Raw genomic sequence first — 19,462 nt, 5'->3', positions numbered from 1 at the left:
TAAAACATACTCATTAGAAAAGAAAATCTACATTTGACATGGATATTCAATTTAAAACATTTGCCTGCATATTTTTATGGAAAATTACAAATCTTTCATAATTAAGGATTATTTAAAAATGGATTAAAAGTCAAGTCTGCTACCTTGCCTAAAATGGATTTCTTTTTTTTTTTGTTCAGGAATTTAATAACAATTATCAGACAATTTTATTTACATACTGCTCAAATGAGTTTTCAGACAATACACTTATGATGTTTAGTGATATTGGTTCATTTGTTGAATTATTATGCTTGTGTGTTTTTATTGGTGCTTAAAGACGTCACAAGTGGCATAATGCAAGGGTATCATTTTCTTTGCACTGCCGTACGAGGGTCTTTTATTAAGCCACAGTAGCATTTTTAGCTCATGGTGAAAATCAGCTGGCAGTAAATGCCAAGATGCCCATTATATTCCTAGGGCTTATCAGTGTTGACTGACAGCTGATTTCTACCACGAGCTAAAAGCACTACCGTGGCTTAGAAAAAGACCCCCTCACGTCACTTAAGAATATTATGTCCATTTCTAACTTTTAGGGCCATGTTTACTAAGGTGTGTTAGTGTTTTTAGTGCCCCTACGCTTAGTGTGTGCGCTAACCATGTAGGCGCCTATAGGGGCATTGTAAGCACATACATGGTTATCGCACGTACATGGTTAATGCGCGATAAAAATGTTAATGCACCTCTAACACTGCTTAGTAAACAGGGCCCTTAGAATGTTACAATCTGTTAGAATGAAAATATAGATACTCTAACAGATTGACTTCCCTTTTTGTATTTCACATGTATAAACAAACATCTGCCTTATATTCTATACTTATAGATTCTAATCTAAAATACTGTTTTCTAATTTGTCACGTTAAAAATGGAATTAATAAAAGCATACTTAACTCTAGGTAACATTTATGATTCTCTGTCGAGAGCCTTTAGTGATCAGAGTTTAATATGGTAGAAAGTATTTTGTAGACAATAAATGGTGTTGATGTCTAGAGACTATTTATCCATCAAATCCATGTAGCACTAATATTTTTGCCTTTTCCCCTCTGAACTGTGCAACAAATTCAATTTTGCAGCAGTTGAATTATGTCTTAAAATAGTAAAAAGGTGAAATAAAACTCACTTTAAGCATTTTATATACATGCAATGTGCAAAAAATGTAATGTGTAAAATAAAATGGAATTTAATATGCTATGTAATTAGCATATGCTAGCAGGTCCATGATAAAACATTGCAGACACAACAGGGGTAATTTCTAAAGGGTTTTTTTAAAAACATGCAAAGATTAACAGGCAGAAAAAATGATTTATAAAATTTACATGGCTATATAATTGTATATTTTTTATGTGGATCACATGTAGGGGTTCATGAGGGTATAGTCTGGGCAGCACAGAGGCAGAAATGTGATATACATGCATAGTTTATATAATATGTGGGTACAAGCATGGAGTACATGTACACATGTAAACAGTCTTTGGACCAGGTGTAAATATAGTAGTAACATAATAGACTAGCTGTCCCCACTGGTGTTGCTCAGCAATAGGTTAGTACTTTATAATTGAGAAAAGCAAGGTTTATTTGTGTGTAATAACACCGTGTAAGTATGTTGAGGGGTGATTGTGTGTGGAGGTGTGCTAATCTGGGGTGCATGAGAACCGGTGAATGTTAGTGGAGGTGTGGTACTGAGGGGTGAGTGTGAGTGGGGGATGTGCTTATTCTGGGGTGCGTGATTGGGGTTATTTTGCTGAGGGGTGTGTGAGAACAGGTGAGTGTGAGTGGGGTGTTTTGCTGAGTGCTGTTTTAGAATGGATATGAATGGGAGTATGTGAGAATGGCTGAGTGTGACTGAGGTGCTTTGCTGAGGGGTGTGTGAGAAAGGGTGACATTGAGTTTAATACTCCCTTAAATCAGAAAATGTGGAAACTGGATCCCTACCTAGTATTAACTTTCCTTTTCCAATCAATTTGTTTAAGTTGATTGTATTGATTAGTTGTTTCTTTCAATCTAGCAAGTACCTGCCATTTGGCTTTCACTGTTTTCCTGTCAAAACACAGCCTTCTTTTCAAGGGCATATTGAAATTCAGTTTCCCGCCCTTTTTGAGGAGCATTCCCCTGGTGGGGTAGTGAACTTATGCACAGTCACACACTTCCCAGCCTGACCCCAGGGTAGAGAGAAAGTTTCTCTCTACCCTGTTCCCAGCTGTCTCTGAATCCCCCTTGTACTGAAATTGTTATGGAAGAGAGTATTAGTGAATGAGAGAGGGACAACTGCACAGCTGCTGTCCATGTTTCTCCCCACCAGTCTCTGAGCTCTCACCCTGTCCCAAACAGTCTCTGTCAGTCTCAGTAGTCCATCTCATCTCTTGGACTTGGGAGGGGGGTAGTGAATTCATGCACACACATACACTTCCCAGTCTGACCCGAATACTTTCTCCCTACCTTGTTCCCACCAGTCTAGGAATCTCCCTTGCACTGAAATTGATAGAGAAGAGGGTATTAAAGAATGCCACAGTAACTCAGCGGTAACAGGGCAGTGCGCAGTGATGTCCAATTACCATCGGGTTAGCGCCATACTACAGAAAAAAATTTTCCAGAGTGCTAGAAATGGTTGCGCTTCAGCTGGAACTACCGCTGGTGGCCACATTGGGCTGACGGTACTTCTGGATTATTGAATGGTAAGCTCGCATTGGACTTACCACCACTTTGAAAAAGACCCTCTAAGTTGCTTATGAAATGTCAAATAATTAGATATCAAACAGTTACTGGAAGAGAGTTCCACAATGAAGCAGCCTGGTAAGGAATCGAGGCAGAAAGCTGCCTGAAATATTTGACCAGCTTGAATGGTGGAAACTGTAAAGAAACTTGCCATCCTAGCAGCTGTCTACTCAATAAACAGAAAAAAAAAAACCCCCAACCAATTAGGAAGGCAGTTTCCCCTGTAGAAACCGAAAGACTAAATGTACATAATTTAAAATGAGATCTTGCTATAACTGGTAACCAATGCAATTTATGAAAATGAGGTCTGACAGATTCATCCCTTTTCAAAGAAAATATAACCCTAATTGTCAACTTTTGTACTGTTTGCAACCTTTTCATTATTGATTTTGTGCACTCTATATTCACAATGATGCAATAATCCATCTTTGAAAGCAATGATTGCACTATTAATCGGAAAATGTATCATTCAAAAAACTTACATATCAATCTTAACTTTTTCAATAGCAAAAAAGAATGCTGCACTACCTTATTTACCTGATGAACCATAGTCAATTGACTATTCATCTCTACTCCTAAAACCCTTGTTACAAATTTAAATTTAAACTGCATATTACCAATAGTAAAATTTTTCCTTCCCTGAACATCTTTTATAGATCCTAACCATAGAAATTTAGTTTTTTCCTGATTGAGTTTTAATTGAAATTCTGTTGCCCAATATTCAATGACCCGAAAAGAGTCTTGAATTCTACCTAGGGTGTCCTTATATTCTAGACAATATGGTAATATCATCCGCATGAATATAACTTTCAATAGTTCAAGTGCTATCCCTAAGGGCAGTAACAAGACATTAAATAATAATAGAGAGGGGGGACCCCTGCGGCACCCCACACTCTGGAACCCAAATATCTGACAAGTTACCCTGCATTTTAACTCTATATGTTCTATCTTTTTTTAATCATTTATTTATAATTTTTCATTTTACAAGGGTCACTTGCAAACAATAATACAGAGATGACTGTACATTAATACAATATTAGAAGAAAACAATCTCAACTAGATGAATTATATACAATCTTTCTCTTTCTTAGACCACAAAATAAATAGGGAGAGTGAAATAAGACAAGGAGATCAATTAAACAACAGTAAACCAAGAAAACGTGGTATTAACCTGATTATCCCCAGTTATTATTTATCTGAATCATTATTCCACATTGATCATCTGGTTGGCCTTCTCAAACCCCAAACGGTGTATAGTCAATTAATTTCTTTGGAAACATACTTATTGTCCAATATTAGTGGAAACAATATGCCTGATTTCTCTGATCCAATTCCAACTGATTAAAGTAATCCCAGTTTCACAGGCTTCACTCCTTTTGAATTAATATACTAAGAGGAATAATTTCAGAGGAAAAAAAACTTTAGGAGTCATACCCGGAACTCTGGGAAAACAACAATCTCGATATTAATCATCTGTAACACTATTCATTTTATTCAAATTTTTCTGATCCATTAACATTTTCAAAATCTTAACCATTTCCTATTCCTGTAGAACTTCATTTGCTGTATCAATTTTTAATTCTCAAAGGATTCGATTAGATTATCCATGTGGCTCACTAATAAGATTATATCTGAAGCAAAATTATTTACTACCACCGTTAGGTCCTGGCGCGCCTTCTAGTTGATATTCAATGTAACCACGGGAGCCAAAAACTCCCAGCTAGCTCTTACGGGTTTAGGAGTGGCACCGCCGACACGGGTTCAGCTGTAAATGACTTCCGTTTCAGCATACACTCCTAGCTCACTCCTCCACTCCTTTGGACATGGTGGTTAAATGATTTGAGAGCAATGAAGTTGTTTCCAGGTCCAAGAGCATCGACGCTCCTTCGCCGGCGCTAATCAATGGACTCATTAAACCAGTCATCTGTGGGCAACTCGTCGCGCAGCGGTCCCACACTTGCTGCAAAGGGGACAAAACGCTGGCCATCGGCGGCTGACCCCCCATTGTCCCCTTCCTCTCAGTTAAGGTAACTTCAGGTGCAAAGAGGAAATTTCAAGTAAACAAAGACAAAACTTTGGAGGACAGCTGGGCCATTGAACGTACGAGCTTCAGGTCACCATCTTTCCACTCTCCCTAGTTTGGGACACTCTTTGTCTGGTTTCTCCTCAGAGGCCTGTCTGATATGGGTAACCCTTCAGCATAGCCCTCTGAGTCATTGAAACACGGAATCCCCTCCACCACTACAAGGTGGTGTCCCTTCGGAGGGGATACGTTCTATCTTTTAAAAAGCCTCTGAACCAATTAAGAACTGCACCAGTAAGTCCAATGCTAGCCAGCAAATATAGTAATACAGTATGATCCACTAAATCGAAGGGGTTGATAAATCAAATTGAATAATTAATGAATTTTGTCCTGAACTCAACATTTGCCTTCCTTGTGCTATCAATGCCCTCAAAATAGGTGTGTTAGGGCTGTTATGGTGTGGTAAATTTGGTGTTCTAGGGCAGTGTTTCCCCGAGTTGGTCCTGGAGTACCCCCTTGTCAATCAGGTTTTCAGGCTATACACAATAAATATGCATGAAATTGATTTCCATATAATGCCTCCATTACATGCAAATTTATTGTGGATAGCCTGAAAACCTGAATAGTAAGGGGGTACTCCAGGATCACCTAGGGGAACACTGCTCTGGAGTCCAGTGTAATATTTGTAGCACCATCTTTTCATAGGTGGGTTAGGGCTGTTATGGTGTTGTAAGTTTTCAGTATAGGTTTTGGGTGTCGTTTTGCAGGGTTTTGTGCTATTTCACAAAGGGGCTCATTTCAAAGCACTTAGACTTAAAAATTCCCAAAGTTTGCTATGTAACATAAATCTAAGTGCGTTGAAAATATGCCTCAATGTGTCTGACCCTATTTGAAAGAAGACTAAAGGCGACCCTTGCCACCCAAAATAAAAATGCTCAAGATGAGTGGTCTCTACATCCGGTAGAGTGACCACACAAAGAAAAGCCCATCTGATTTAAACAAAGTGGCCTAGTGGTTAGGGTGGTGGACTCTGGTCCTGAGGAACTGAGTTTGATTCCCACTTCAGGCACAGACAGCTCCTTGTGACTCTGGGCAAGTCACTTAACCCTCCATTGCCCCAGGTACAAATAAGTACCTTTATACAATACGTAAGCCGCATTGAGCCTGCCATGAGTGGGAAAGCGCAGGGTACAAATGTAACTAAAATATAAGTGTCCAGCACTGGAAGGAGTGTATGTGCTGTTCTTGAGGTGATGGTCACAATTCAAATATTTTTACTTGTAGTTAAGAAGACAGGTTGCCTGCTCTGGCCAGTCCAGGGACCTGTTCTGTGTCCTATCTTCTGATGTAACTTCCTGTTTCCTTGTAGGCAGAACACAACAGAGACAGCCTATATTAATCATTGCCCGCCACAGCCACTGCACCTGAGAACAACACAGGCACTGCTGTCTTGCTGACACCAACCAGCGCCTATGTTATAAAAGTCTGCTCTCCCTGATTTCAAAACCTGGCTACTAGTGCTGTCTGAATCAGTCAAAAAATGTTCGATTTGATATCATTCAATTTTTTCAAAAAAATTGGTTTTTCGATTCAATTTGATTTGATTTAACTAGATTGAAATAGTGAGGCCCACATGCTAATATTATAACACAAAGGATTAAAAAATCAGGCAGCAGCAATGGAACAAAGTCAAACTTTAATATGAGCATGCCATGTGAAGTTTGATCAAGTCCTACATCTTCCAGTTTTTATTAAGAAAAAATCATTTCGTCCATTTTGGCTGGCTTCGGACAACTGAGTCTTGCAGCTATAATTTGTCCAGCAGCAGAAATATGTTCAAAAACAGAATAATCCATTTGTGTTTCTAAAAGGTAAACGTCACAAACAGATGAAGATTTGATTCCATGTGCCCCAATGAAAGGAGGATTTAATTCTACTTCCATTTAATTTCAATGTATTCTATCACTACAACACCAGGCTTCCCAAGGCAGATTACAACAACAGTTAAAACGAACCCATCAGGAAACAGAATATCCTCACTGAAATCTGAACATCTGTATTGTAGTTTATAATTGTGGTTTTTACCGGCTACAATAATTTTTGAAGCTGTTTTAGTGATATTTAAAGGTTATTTCTTTTCTCCTCCACCTTTTAAGGTACTGCCTATCCAACTGAAACAGCTTTAGACTTGTTACAGATTGACCAATAATAAAAAATGACAATATGGATGAAGCAGGTTATAAGTTTCCTTGTTTTGTTCTGAGTGAAGGCAATGATGGCTGCGCGGGGAAGTTGAAACAGATTAACCAAATTGGCTCCATTGCTTACAGTGGACTAGATAGGCTCACTTCCACTCCAGTCTATTAAATCTCCTTGGGCAGCTTTTTCTCCCTCCCCCCCCCCCAAGTCTTTCATCTTTCGCCGCTGTCTCCTGTCCGCGTGGTCATTTTCACTGCCCTGAAGCGTTCTCCCTCTGGTACCGGCAATTCACAGAGTCAGCCTTCTGCCAGCGTCGGAGTCTCTTCTCAGGTGCGTCCCGCCTACTCTAATGCAACTTCCTGTTTTCCGCAGAGGTGGGACATGCCTGAGGAGAGGCCCCAACACTGGCAGAAGGCTGACTCTGTGAGTCGCCGGTGCCGGAGGGAGAATGCTTTAGGGCAGTGAAAATGACCACGCGGACGTGAGAGAGCGGTGAAAGATGTAAGACTCGGGGGGGGGGGGGGAGAAGGGAGAAAGAGCTGCCCAAGGAGGTTTAATAGACTGGAGTGGAAGTGAGCAGAAATGTTTATCTCCAAACGTCTAGGAAGTTTTCAGTATGTCCTCTTTCATAACTTTTTTTGAATATTGGAAAACCTTTAGCTTTTTCTTCCATTATGGACTTCATTTTTTAAACATTTTCCAATAAACGTTTATTTCACATTTGGATTTCATATCAAAAATGCCCCTCCACTTCAGTTAAAATGGCTTTGAAAATTGTCATCCCCATGCATAGTGTTAGGCAAATGCTTTCCTGCACCACCCCTTCCATAAGTCCCCTGAAGTAAGCTTCTGTGAAAAGATAGGTACGTCATATCATTGTGGAGTTGGTAACAGAAGAATCATATTTTCTTAGCTATGTGTTTCCCTTATATCTATGTTTGCCTTTCTTATATCTTTGTCTGTGAGTAATTACTGTAACCAGCAAATAGACTAAATATTTTGCTGGCATTTTGTTTAAACAATTCTCTAGAGGAGAGTTAGTGCTAGAATATATCCTCTTTACTGTAGAGTGGAAGTTTCTATGTCTGCACAAGGTAACTGCAGAGTAGCAGAATGCCTGGGACATTTTCAGAGCTGGGGAACAACCATGATTGGTTCAATCGATCACAGCAATTGTCTGATGTGACATAAAGGGTTGGTGTTGTGAGCATATGAATTGGAAGGTAATCAGGCCTGGTCTGACACATCCTCTTTAATAATTCAAAATGGAAAATCTGAAAATGATTCTGTGGTAAAGTGCAGCTCCAGGATAATGCTTTATTCCTATTAAAGACTCCTAGTCTCATCGTCACTCACAGTGCCGCTGGCGTTTATCATACGAGTTGCAGTCTGTGCATCTGAGAATGCCTGAGCTTTCGCTTGGCTTGTTTCTTCTTACTAGTGCTGTGTTCATTGTAGAGGTACAGCATGTAGCTGTCTCAGTGTGAGCAATACCAACAACAAGAGAAGGTGAACAAAAGTAAATGAGAAGGAGGATATTGACCCTACACAAAAAGTTAAAAAAAAAAAAAGAAAAGACAGTCCTAGTCAAGGAAACAGCAAACATAAAATATATCAGGTTATTTATACAGTTGGTGGTAGTATTTCTGAACAGAAAAAAAAAAGCAGCTGTAAGGAAGAATCCAGTCTCCTTCCAACTGGAAAGAAAACATTCCCTGCAGGAGATGAAAGAGCTACCTGAGTTAGGTCAAGGGTTGGCTTTCCAAACCTCTCAAAATGAAACTGTCTACGGGAATATAATACACCCTTGAACAGAACAAGTTCTATTCAGACGTTCTGTCTTCTCTGAGGCTGCTGGTCTTTGCCTCAAAAGTCATTATCTTGTACAGCAAGAGGCATAGAATAATACAAAATACTCAAGCTTCCACAAAGCTCTTTTAGAACAATATTGTTCAACCTCTTTTATGGCATTTCTGTTTTGGTATTTAACAGTTCATACAGTCAGTAAAGGCTGGGAATTGTGATGTTGCTACATGCGTATTCCTTCTCCCTTTCCTTCTTCCCGGAATTCTTAAGAAAAAAAAAAATCAGAGTATTTTAAAATTTGAGTGCTAAGGGTTGTGCATGCAAAATTATTAGAGAAAATATAATTTGGAATAGCAAGTGCTTGGATTGGAATACAGGTTATAACTCATATAAATACAGATTATATTTTAAAAGTGTGTGTCACTCCCCTCCATAAAGGACACATTGCACATCTTTCGTGGACTATACAGAACACCCCCCCCCCCCCCAAAAAAAAGTCCATACATCTGAAATGGCTCTTCAGTGGGCCAAAGGTTCTCTCAGTGATGGATCTTGCACCTTTATTTGCCTGACTGTAGCACTCCTCTGCCTTGTAGGTGAGAAGGAGAAGCTTGAACTGTATGCGGTATCTGATCGGAAGCCAGTGAAGCGACCTGAGGAGAGGGGTGATATGAGTATATCGGTTCTGGCGGAATATAAGACGTGCAGCAGAGTTCTGAATGGATTGAAGGGGGGATAGATGGCTAAGTGGGAGGCCAGTGAGGAGAAGGTTGCAGTAGTCAAGGCGAGAGGTAATGAGAGCGTGGATGAGAGTTCGGGTGGTGTGCTCAGACAGGAAAGGGCGAATTTTGCTGATGTTAAAGAGGAAGAAGCGACAGGTCTTGGCTGTCTGCTGGATATGCGCAGAGAATGAGAGGGAGGAGTCGAAGATGACTCCGAGGTTGCGGGCAGATGAGACGGGGAGGATGAGGGTGTTATCAACTGAGATCGAGAGCGGAGGAAAAGGAGAGGTGGGCTTTGGTGAAAAGACGATAAGCTCAGTCTTGGACATGTTCAGTTTCAGGTGGCGGTTGGACATCCATGCAGCAATGTCGGCTAAGCAGGCCGATACCTTGTTCTGGGTCTCCACGGTGATGTCTGGTGTGGAGAGATACAGCTGGGTGTAATCAGCATAAAGATGATACTGGAAACCATGAGATGAGATCAGTGAGCCCAAGGAAGAGGTGTAGATTGAAAAAAGAAGGGGTCCAAGGACAGATCCCTGGGGAGCTCCAACAGAGAGCGGGATGGGGGTGGAGGAAGAATCATGTGAATGTACTTTGAAGGTGCGGTGGGAGAGATAGAAGGAGAACCAGGAGAGGACAGAGCCCTGGAACCCAAATGAGGACAGTGTGGCAAGAAGTAAATCATGATTGACAGTGTCAAAAGCGGCAGATAGATCGAGGAGGATAAGGATGGAGTAGTGGCCTCTGGAACAGGTCATTACAGTCTTTAGAGAGTGCTGTTTCTGTTGAGTGTAGAGGGCGGAAACCGGATTGAAGTGGATCGAGGATGGCCTGAGAGGAGAGGAAATCAAGGCAGCGGCTGTGAATGGCGCGCTCAAGTATTTTGGAGAGGAAGGGTAGGAGGGAGATGGGGCGGTAGTTGGAGGGACAGGTAGGGTCAAGTGATGGTTTTTTGAGGAGAGGTGTGACTACGGTGTGCTTGAAGGTGTCAGGGACAGTTGCTGTGGAGAGAGAGAGGTTGAGGATATGACAGATGGAGGGGGTGACAGTAGGAGAGATGGTGTTAAGTAAATTGGTGGGGATGGGATCAGAGGAACAAGTTGTGCATTTCGAGGAGGAAAGAAAGCGGGCGGTTTCCTCCTCGGTGATATCAGGAAAGGAGGAGAAAGAGTTGGTTGGTTGGTTGAGGGGGAGGGTTGAAGAGAGAAGAGGAGGAGGTGGCTTGGTAGTGAATTCAAGGTTGATCTTTTGCACCTTGTCGCGGAAGTAGTCAGCCAGTGATTGAGGAGAGAGTGAGGGGGGGTGGGGGGGTGGGAGCGGAGGGTACTTTGAGGAGGGAGTTAAGGGTGGCGAAGAGACAACGAGGGTTGGAGCTGAGAGAATTGGTCAATTGGGTGTAGTAGTCCTGTTTGGCAAGGAATAGGGAGGACTGGAAGGAGGATAGCATGAATTTATAATGAAGGAAATCTGAATAGGTGCGAGATTTCCTCCAGAGGAGTTCAGCAGATCGGGCGCAGGAGCGAAGGTAACGGATGCAAGGTGTCAACCAGGGCTGGGGATTAGTACGCCTTGTGGGACGGGAGATGGATGGTGCGAGGGTGTCCAGGGCAGAGGAGAGAGTGGCATTGTAAGCGGAGACAGCCTCGTCGACAGACTCGGAGGACATGATGGAGGGAAGGAGATTAGGAATACTAGAGGATAAGGTGGGAGGGTCAATAGCCTGGAGATTCCTGGAAGTAGTGGTTAAAGTTCGGCGGGGCTGAGGGGGGGGGTGAAGGAGTGTGAAGGTGATCAAGTGATGATCAGAGAGAGGAAGAGCTGAGGCGTGGAAATTGGAGAGTGAGCCGGAAAAGGAGAGGACGAGGTCAAGACAATGGCCATTGCGGTGAGTAGGGGTAGTGGAGCACAGCTGGAGGTTGAAGGAGGATGTTAGAGTGAGGAATTGAGAAGCGTGAGAGTCGGATGGGTCATCAGCGTGTATGTTTAAGTCTCCGAGAATGAGGGACGGAGATGAGGGATCAAGAAAGACAGAAAGCCAGGTATCGAAGTCAGTGAGGAAGGAAGAGAGAGATTTATCAGGGGGGCGGTAGATGACTGCAACTCTGAGTGGCAGTGGGTAGAATAGATGGATGGAGTGAACTTCAAAGGATGAGACACAGTGAGATTGCGGTAGGAGGAGGGGTTGAAAACTACAGGTGGATGAGAGTAGTAACCCGACTCCTCCTCCGCGGCCGACTGGGCGGGGAGTGTGGGAGAAAAGATAACCTCCATGGCATAGGGCCGTGACTGAGGCCGAGTCGTCGGGGGTGAGCCAGGTTTCAGTTAGGGCGAGGAGATGAAGGGAGAGGTAGATGAAGAGATCCCGCTCCCTTCATCTGCTTGCCCTAACTGAAACCTGGCTCACCCCCGATGACTCGGCCTCAGTCGTGGCCCTATGCCATGGAGGTTATCTTTTCTCCCACACTCCCCGCCCAGTCGGCCGCGGAGGAGGTGTCGGGCATTCCACAGGGCGCACGAGAAGGGGAGGGAAGAAGGGGGAAGGAGGGGAACAGAAATGAGATGAGATTGGAGATATCTCGGAAGCGTTTGCATGGATAAGACGAGGGCATGTGTGGGGGGCCTGGATTGGGATTGATGTCTCCGGCGGATAGTAGGAGAAGGAGCAAGAGAGAGCGGAGGAGGGTGGGGGAGGTAGGGCGACGAAGGCGATGAAGACGGGATGAGCTTAGTAGGAATGGGGATGGGCTAATGGCAGGAAGGAAGTGTTGAAGGTTGAGAGCTAGGAGGGAGGGGGGGATAGGAGAGATGGTGAGGTGGTCGGGGGTGGGTAGGGTAATGCAGTAGTGAGTAGGACAGGAGAGGACAAGGAAGAGCAATAAATACCTGCGGTGGACAGCGGTGGGGAGAGGGAGAAAAGATTAGGAAGGGACAGAGCGATGAAGAGAATGTGTAAAGGGGCCATGGTCAGGGAGGCAGGCAGGTGATAGGTGAGCTGGTAGGCTGGTGGGTCGGCAGTTAGGTAGTTGTGCAGGCTTGAAGGCAGGCGGCAGGCGGGGAGGCAGTTAGGTAGTTCAGCAAGCTAGATGGCAGGCAGGTAGTTGATAACTTGGCAGGTTGATGGTCTGGCAAACAGGCAGGTTGGTTGCTGCTCAACAAGCAAATTGATGGACTGACAGCATGTAGGTTGGTTGCTGGTAGGCAGGCAGGCATGCAGGTAGGCTGGGGTGGATGCGATGGGACTGGAACAGGCTGGAGAAGGACTGGAGACAGGCTGGAACATATGGACAGACGGGTGGACTGGAGCAGTAGGACTAGAACAAGCAGGAAGAAGCTGGATCAGGCGGGCTGGAACAAGCTGGAGTAGATTGCTGGAACAAGCAGGGAGAAACTGGATCAGGCGGACTGGAACAAGCTGGAGCAGATTGCTGGAGCAGGCAGGAAGAAGCTGGATCAGGCGGACGGAACAAGCAGGAAGAAGCTGGATCATGCGGGCTGGAACAAGCAGGGAGAAGGTGGATCAGGTGGACTGGAACAAGCTGGAGCAGACATCAGGTCTAATAGAAGAATAACACTCTTGTTTACTGGACAGAAACTGCTGATAGTGAACACAGCTATCAGCACTAACACAGGTTGTTATCAGAATTGATGCCAATGCAACAAGCTATCAAATTTGACGTCAATGCAGGACACTTGGAGCTACTTGTTTAGATTCTTCAAGGATAGAACATATATCAGCAATAGGATAATGCTCCCAATTTCTCCATAAAAGGCAGCTCTTGTTAGGTTTAATGGTGGTGTATAAACACCACAACTGAGGGGTAAGATCTGCATTGGACCAGACTGATATCTGAAGAACTACATCATGTTATGGCCTGTATATTGGTGGTGTTTAACAGTGGTACTGGTGGTGTTTGACCAGTGGTACTGAGTACTTGTATAGTATGACACTGGTTCTGATAGTGGGTAAGGGTACATTTTGGTGGCTGGATGCATACTGGTGTTGACAAAAGGAAAATTCATTTGGGGGGCTGCTGAGTGCACACTGGTGTTGGTGAAGGGACAATTTGTTTTGGGGGTTGGGAGCACACTGGTGTTGGTGGTATAGTGTTACAAGCATGTAGAAACTGACAAAATAGGCAATTCAGACCCTGCTGCATGAGGCTGAGAGGGTTGGAAATAAGGGCCAGCAGGAGCCATCCTTATGCAAGGATAAGCAGGCCCAGGACCCAGTTCCTAGTTCCTAGAACTCATAGATGAACAGTGACTTATAGGGCTCTGGGATTAGAGTGACTCTTTATACTTTGGAGTCTAGCTAGGGATTTACATACCTTTACTCCAAGATATTTCTGTAATAGGATTGTTTTTCTCTTTATTTCTGTTACTCTATGTCATTCGCTGCTACTGTAAATAAAATAAGAAACTATTTTCATAATATTTGGGTTTGGAGTTAGTTCCTTTCATTATTTTTGTGCAGTGGGCTTGGATCTAATGATAAGGGGTGATACATTTACTCCTGACACTGTACTTACTAATGTTAGTCTTGTTTGGGGCCCATTTCTGTCATAATTTACACTAACAGGCTTATTTTCGAAAGAGAAGGGTGCCCATCTTTCGACACAAATCACAAGATGGGCGTCCTTCTCACAGGGTCGCCCAAATCGGCATAATCAAAAGCTGATTTTGGGCATCCTCAACTGCTTTCCATCGCAGGGACGACCAAAGTGTACGGGGGCGTGTCAGAGGCATAGCGAAATCAGGACCTGGGTGTGCCTAACACATGGGCATCCTCGACCGATAATGGAAAAAAGAAGGGCGTCCCTGACAAACACTTGGATGACTTTACCTGGTCCTTTTTTTCTTACGACCAAGCCACAAAAATGTGCCCTAAATGACCAGATGACCACCGTAGGGAATCGGGGATGACCTCCACTTACTCCCCCAGTGGTCACTAACCCCCTCCCACCCTCAAAAAAAGTTTCAAAATACTTTTTCCAGCCTCTGTGCCAGCCTCAAATATCATACCCAGCTCCATGACAGCAGTATGCAGGTCCCTGGAGCAGTTTTAGTGGGTGCAGCGCACTTCAGGCAGGCAGACCCAGGCCCATCACTCCCTACCTGTTACACTTGTGGTGGTAAATGTGAGCCCTTCAAAACCCACCACAAACCCACTGTACCCACATGTAGGTGCCCCCCTTCACCCGTAAAGGCTATAGTAGTGTTGTACAGTTCTGGGTAGTGGGTTTGGGGCTCAGCACCCAAGGTAAGGTAGCTATGCACCTGGGAGCAATTTCTGAAGTCCACTGCAGTGCCCCCTAGTGTGCCCGGTTGGTGTCTTGGCATGTCAGGGGGACCAGTGCACTAGGAATGCTGGCTCCTCCCATGACCAAAGGGCTTGGATTTGGTCATTTCTGAGATGGGCATCCTCAGTTTCCATTATCGCCGAAAATCGGGCACGACCATCTCTAAGGACGACCATCTCTAAGGGTGACCTAAATTTTGTGATTTGGGTGTCCCCGACTGTATTATCGAAGTGGATAATACGGGTTTCCCTGACCCTTCGCCGGGATGTCCTGCGAGGAAGTCCTCATGAAAACTTGGACGACCCTTTCGATTATACCCCTCTAAGTGTCAGGTACATCAAGAAAACCCATACACCCAGAGTCACAAGGAACTGCAGTAGAAATTGAGCCCAGGGTCAAAGCCTGCTGCACTATCCACTAGGCCACTCTTCCAGTTGTTACAGCTAAGTATATAAAGAATAATCTATAGAGAAACTGTCCAGTAAGTGAAGCAACAGGGAGTTAACCCTTTAGTGTCCAATGTTCCCATAATAAGCCATATGGGAACAGATTGATGGGAACATTGGACACTAAAGGTAAAAGTAGGTATTGTCCTAGGCAGGAATTCCTCACACCTGCTCTGCTGGTAAAACACATGCAAGCCAAAACTGCTACAGTGGGAATTAAAGCCAGTACACCAGGATCAAAGTCCATTGCACTAACCTTGAGGCCACTCTTCCAGTTTTTACAGCTAAGAGTACTCTATAGAGAAATTGTCCAATAAGTGATGCAAAAGGGAGTTATGGTGAGTATTGTCCTATGCAGGAAATCCTCACACCTAATCTGCTGGTCATTCACTTACAAGTCAAACCTTCGGATCCTACAACCTTCACATCAGTTGATGCCCACTGTATGCCTAACCCTTGAGCCTATTCATCCCCAAGTCTTCACATGTGGCCTTGTAAGTATCACTGCCTTGCACTGCTGGCACTAAATTGTCTCTGGCTGTGGTTTTGGGACAGCTACATAATGAAGTTATTATGAAAGAAGATGCATATTCTGAGATAATATGTATATCACATGTACATTCTATTCACATATTTATTTATTTATTTATTTGTTTATTTCAACATTTGTATCCCACATTTCCCCAACATGGTTGGCTTCAATGTGGCTTACAGCAATCGGAGGAGATATTTATATAGTGGAAGTGGGTGAACTCCTTAGTAAACCTACCTTGGAGAAAGCTCTCTTTATCCACACAAGGCCTGGAATATGCCTGAGGGGAAGGCACCTCTTTCCCCTGAAACCCCTCCAAGTGGTCAGATGTAAGAGATGAAATGACACCTCACAAAGTATAAGGGAGATGTGGGATAGAGTTCCCTCACTTTCACTAACACTATGATGTGGGAGAATAAATGACAGGGATGACACACTGAGTACTTATATCATAGCAGTACTACTTGTTTGGAAAATGTCATCATTCAACTTACCTATTAGCCTGCTGTGGTCATACCTGCCCTCCTAACTGCTGGAATAGGGTGGAGTGACGCAGGATATAGGAATTGTGGGTGGGGGCCCTGGGAAAATGACTACCACATTCAGAATTTGCATGATTGCATTACAAACCACCAGCTCATTTAGGGAATGGAAGTGCTTACGGTTGCAATATACCACTTCTCTTTCACTGGGTGGTATAAACGTGACTTGTGTGCAATCGTTTGCTCCCATCATGTGTGGTAGCCCTGCGATGTTCTGACACTGGTCACTCAGGGCCTCCCATTGTTGCCTAGTATTAGGGAAGTGAACGTAGTCCTTTAGCCGGCGCATCATGACACTCAGTACCTGGTGGAGGACACAAGACATAGAGGAGGAGCCCATGCCACCAACTGTGGCCACAGATGGTTGAAAGCTACTGGAGGCAAAACAATGTAACACGCTCAACAACTTGGTCAAGCCAGGTATAGCATGGGACCTGTCTGTGATGGGATCAAAGTCTGCCCTTAGCTGCTCATATAACTCCATGATAGCTACTGAGCTCAGCCAGTACAGGGTAATGACATGGTCCTTGCACTGCCCTTGCAGCATTATCTGAACTGCAGACACCTGTGGGTGCCAGTGGTGTTGTTCCCGCCTACGGAGCCAGCGCTGTTTCTGCCCCGGCTGCTGTTGCCTGTGCCTGAATGGTAGCTGGTGCCTGAGGCAGAACCTAGCCTGGGGTCTGGGCCTCCTCCTCCAGGACATGGACTGCTGTTGCAGCTGCTGTTAGAGACAACCATGCATTTGTGAATAAAATGATTGGTGGCTGTCTATCCACGTGTCTTTATTGGCAGGAGATATATGTAGGTGGAGTCATTGACTGATTCTGCTCTTCCTCTTGCCAGCGCACTGCCCCATGCGCTTAAATCTGATGCGTAAATGGCCAAAAATCCTATTTTCATGGCACTCCTGTGCTATCTCTCGCATTAAGGACCTATGCATGCCTTTACAGAACACATTTAGCTGCTGTGATCTGGCTGAGAATGATCCGCCACGGACCCTGAAGAAGGTTAGAAACTTTGGCCATAGTCTGCTTTGGTGTTTGGACAATATCGAGCAGCATGAACAGATAAGTTTATCATAAAATTTACTCAAGTTAATATTTTGTAAAAAGCATTCATATAAAATTTAAAGGCGCTTGGAGGTTTTTTTTTGCCAATGATGATGATAAAGACAGCTCCTTGATTAAGAAGGCAGCGTCACAAAGAAAGGAGTCTTTTTGAGGCTCTTTCCTCCAATTTTTCCCTCTTTTTTGGTTTGTTTGAAGAAGTTTGAAGCATATAGTATAAAGACAACTGTTAAAACCTTTAATTATTGAAGAGGACTATTGTAGTTGTAGCTGGTATATCTTTGGCCAGTTTGAACTTAACCAGCCATCGCTGAATATTGGCTTGGTCGGTTAAGTTCAAATCAGTAAAAATAAACTGGTTATTCAATGCTGGTTACCGGACACAGACTAGCATTAGCACTGACCATGGGAGTTAGATGGGCTAACTCCTGTGGTCTGAATATCAACCCTTGCTTGTTTGAGGTGCTTTAATTATAATGGATACATAAATGACTTAGGGCTTCTTTAGTAAGCTGCAGTAAACACTAGGGCCAAGATGCACTAAAAAATCGTTAAAGCCCTTCCCTTACCGATTCCCTTAGCGAATCGGTAAGGAACGGGCATGCATCAAGGAAAAGGAATGCAAATGAGCTGCTCATTGTAGCTGACTTGCATTCTCTATTCTACCGGTAAACAGTCGGCCAGTCGAGCATGCGCAGAGCAGCCAAGCGTTATGCTGGCTGCTCTGTGTATGCCAAATATGCCTCTGTGCCGCCCGAAAGGAAGACACCACGCCACTCACCCCGGTTTTGATCAGCTCAGTTTTACTGAAAAAAAACGGGGTCTTTCATGAAAAAAAATTGCTTTGTAGACAGTACAACCTAGAAGTCTCTGTGTTACGTCTGTGGCCGTGACCACCCTCAGACTTACCCTGTTTCTGGGAGTCAGTGGCTGTGCTGGCTTCTGCTTGTCTCTGTGTCTGTCTCTGTCTTAGTTTCTCTCTGGCTCTGTGTGCTGATTGCCCTACTGAACCTCACCTGTGTGGGCTATGCCTTTTCCAAGATGGCTGCCGCCAACTCCTCTATGCCAGTATCCAAGATGGCTCCCGCTGGGCTGACTTCTCTGTGTGTCAAGCCTCTGTTTGGATGCAAGGTGATTGCTGCAGCTGTGTGCCTCTGGTGTGGAAGGGCTTTATCAATCACTTAGAGCCCGGGCCTTTGCATTTCATCTAAGGGCCCTGGTGTATAGAGTGCTCTGTACACTGTTTCAGTTTTTGCTCTGTGTGAGTTTCTACGTTTGACTAGATAGCTCAGGCACCGTGTGGCTTGTTAGCCTGTGTATAGCTTTGCTAGTGCTCTGTGTTTGTTTGGACTAGCCAGCTTAGGCACCGTGTGGCTTGTTAGCCTGGGTATAGCTTTGCTAGTGCTCTGTGTTTGTTTAGACTAGCCAGCTTAGGCACCGTGTGGCTTGTTAGCCTGTATATAGCTTTGCTAGTGCTCTGTGTTTGTTTCCAGTGCATGACTTGTTAGCTTGGGCACAGCTTTGTTGTTAGCTGGTGTATAGCTTTCAAGTCTCCTGAGTGTGCTCTGTGTATGTTTCTTGTGTAGGACTGGTTTGCCTGGGTATAGCGTTTCTATTAGCCTAGGTACAGTTTACTAGTCATTGTGTTTAAACCTGCCGACTGCCAGAACCCGGACAGTCCCTGCCTGTCGGCCTTGCCTGCGCCTAGGTGCCAGGGGGCACTCCTGGATCTTCATTCCTGCTGTTCCTGCTTGCAAGTTCCAGTTCCGGGTTTTCCTGTAAGTCCTACCGGCTGCCAGAACCTGAGGGCTCAACCCTCGGGGAAAGGTGGTCAAGCGTAGGTGAAGCCTAGGGCCAGTGTGTTCCAGTCCAGCGGGTTTCACTCCTGTATGTTCCAGTCCTGTGGGGCCCTCCAGTGTGTTCCAGTCCAGCGGGCTCCACTCCAGTGCGCACCCGTCCGGTGCGTTCCAGTTCCGTGTATTCCGGTGTAGAACTCCAGTCCGGGGTTCCGGTCCAGTTTTGTCTCATCTCTACCTTGGAGGTGATCTTGCCTGCCACTGCCGCTCCACGGTAG

Source organism: Microcaecilia unicolor, chromosome 1, assembly GCF_901765095.1.
Source record: "Microcaecilia unicolor chromosome 1, aMicUni1.1, whole genome shotgun sequence".
NCBI lineage: Eukaryota > Metazoa > Chordata > Amphibia > Gymnophiona > Siphonopidae > Microcaecilia > Microcaecilia unicolor.
Note: the sequence above shows the minus strand (reverse complement) of the source record.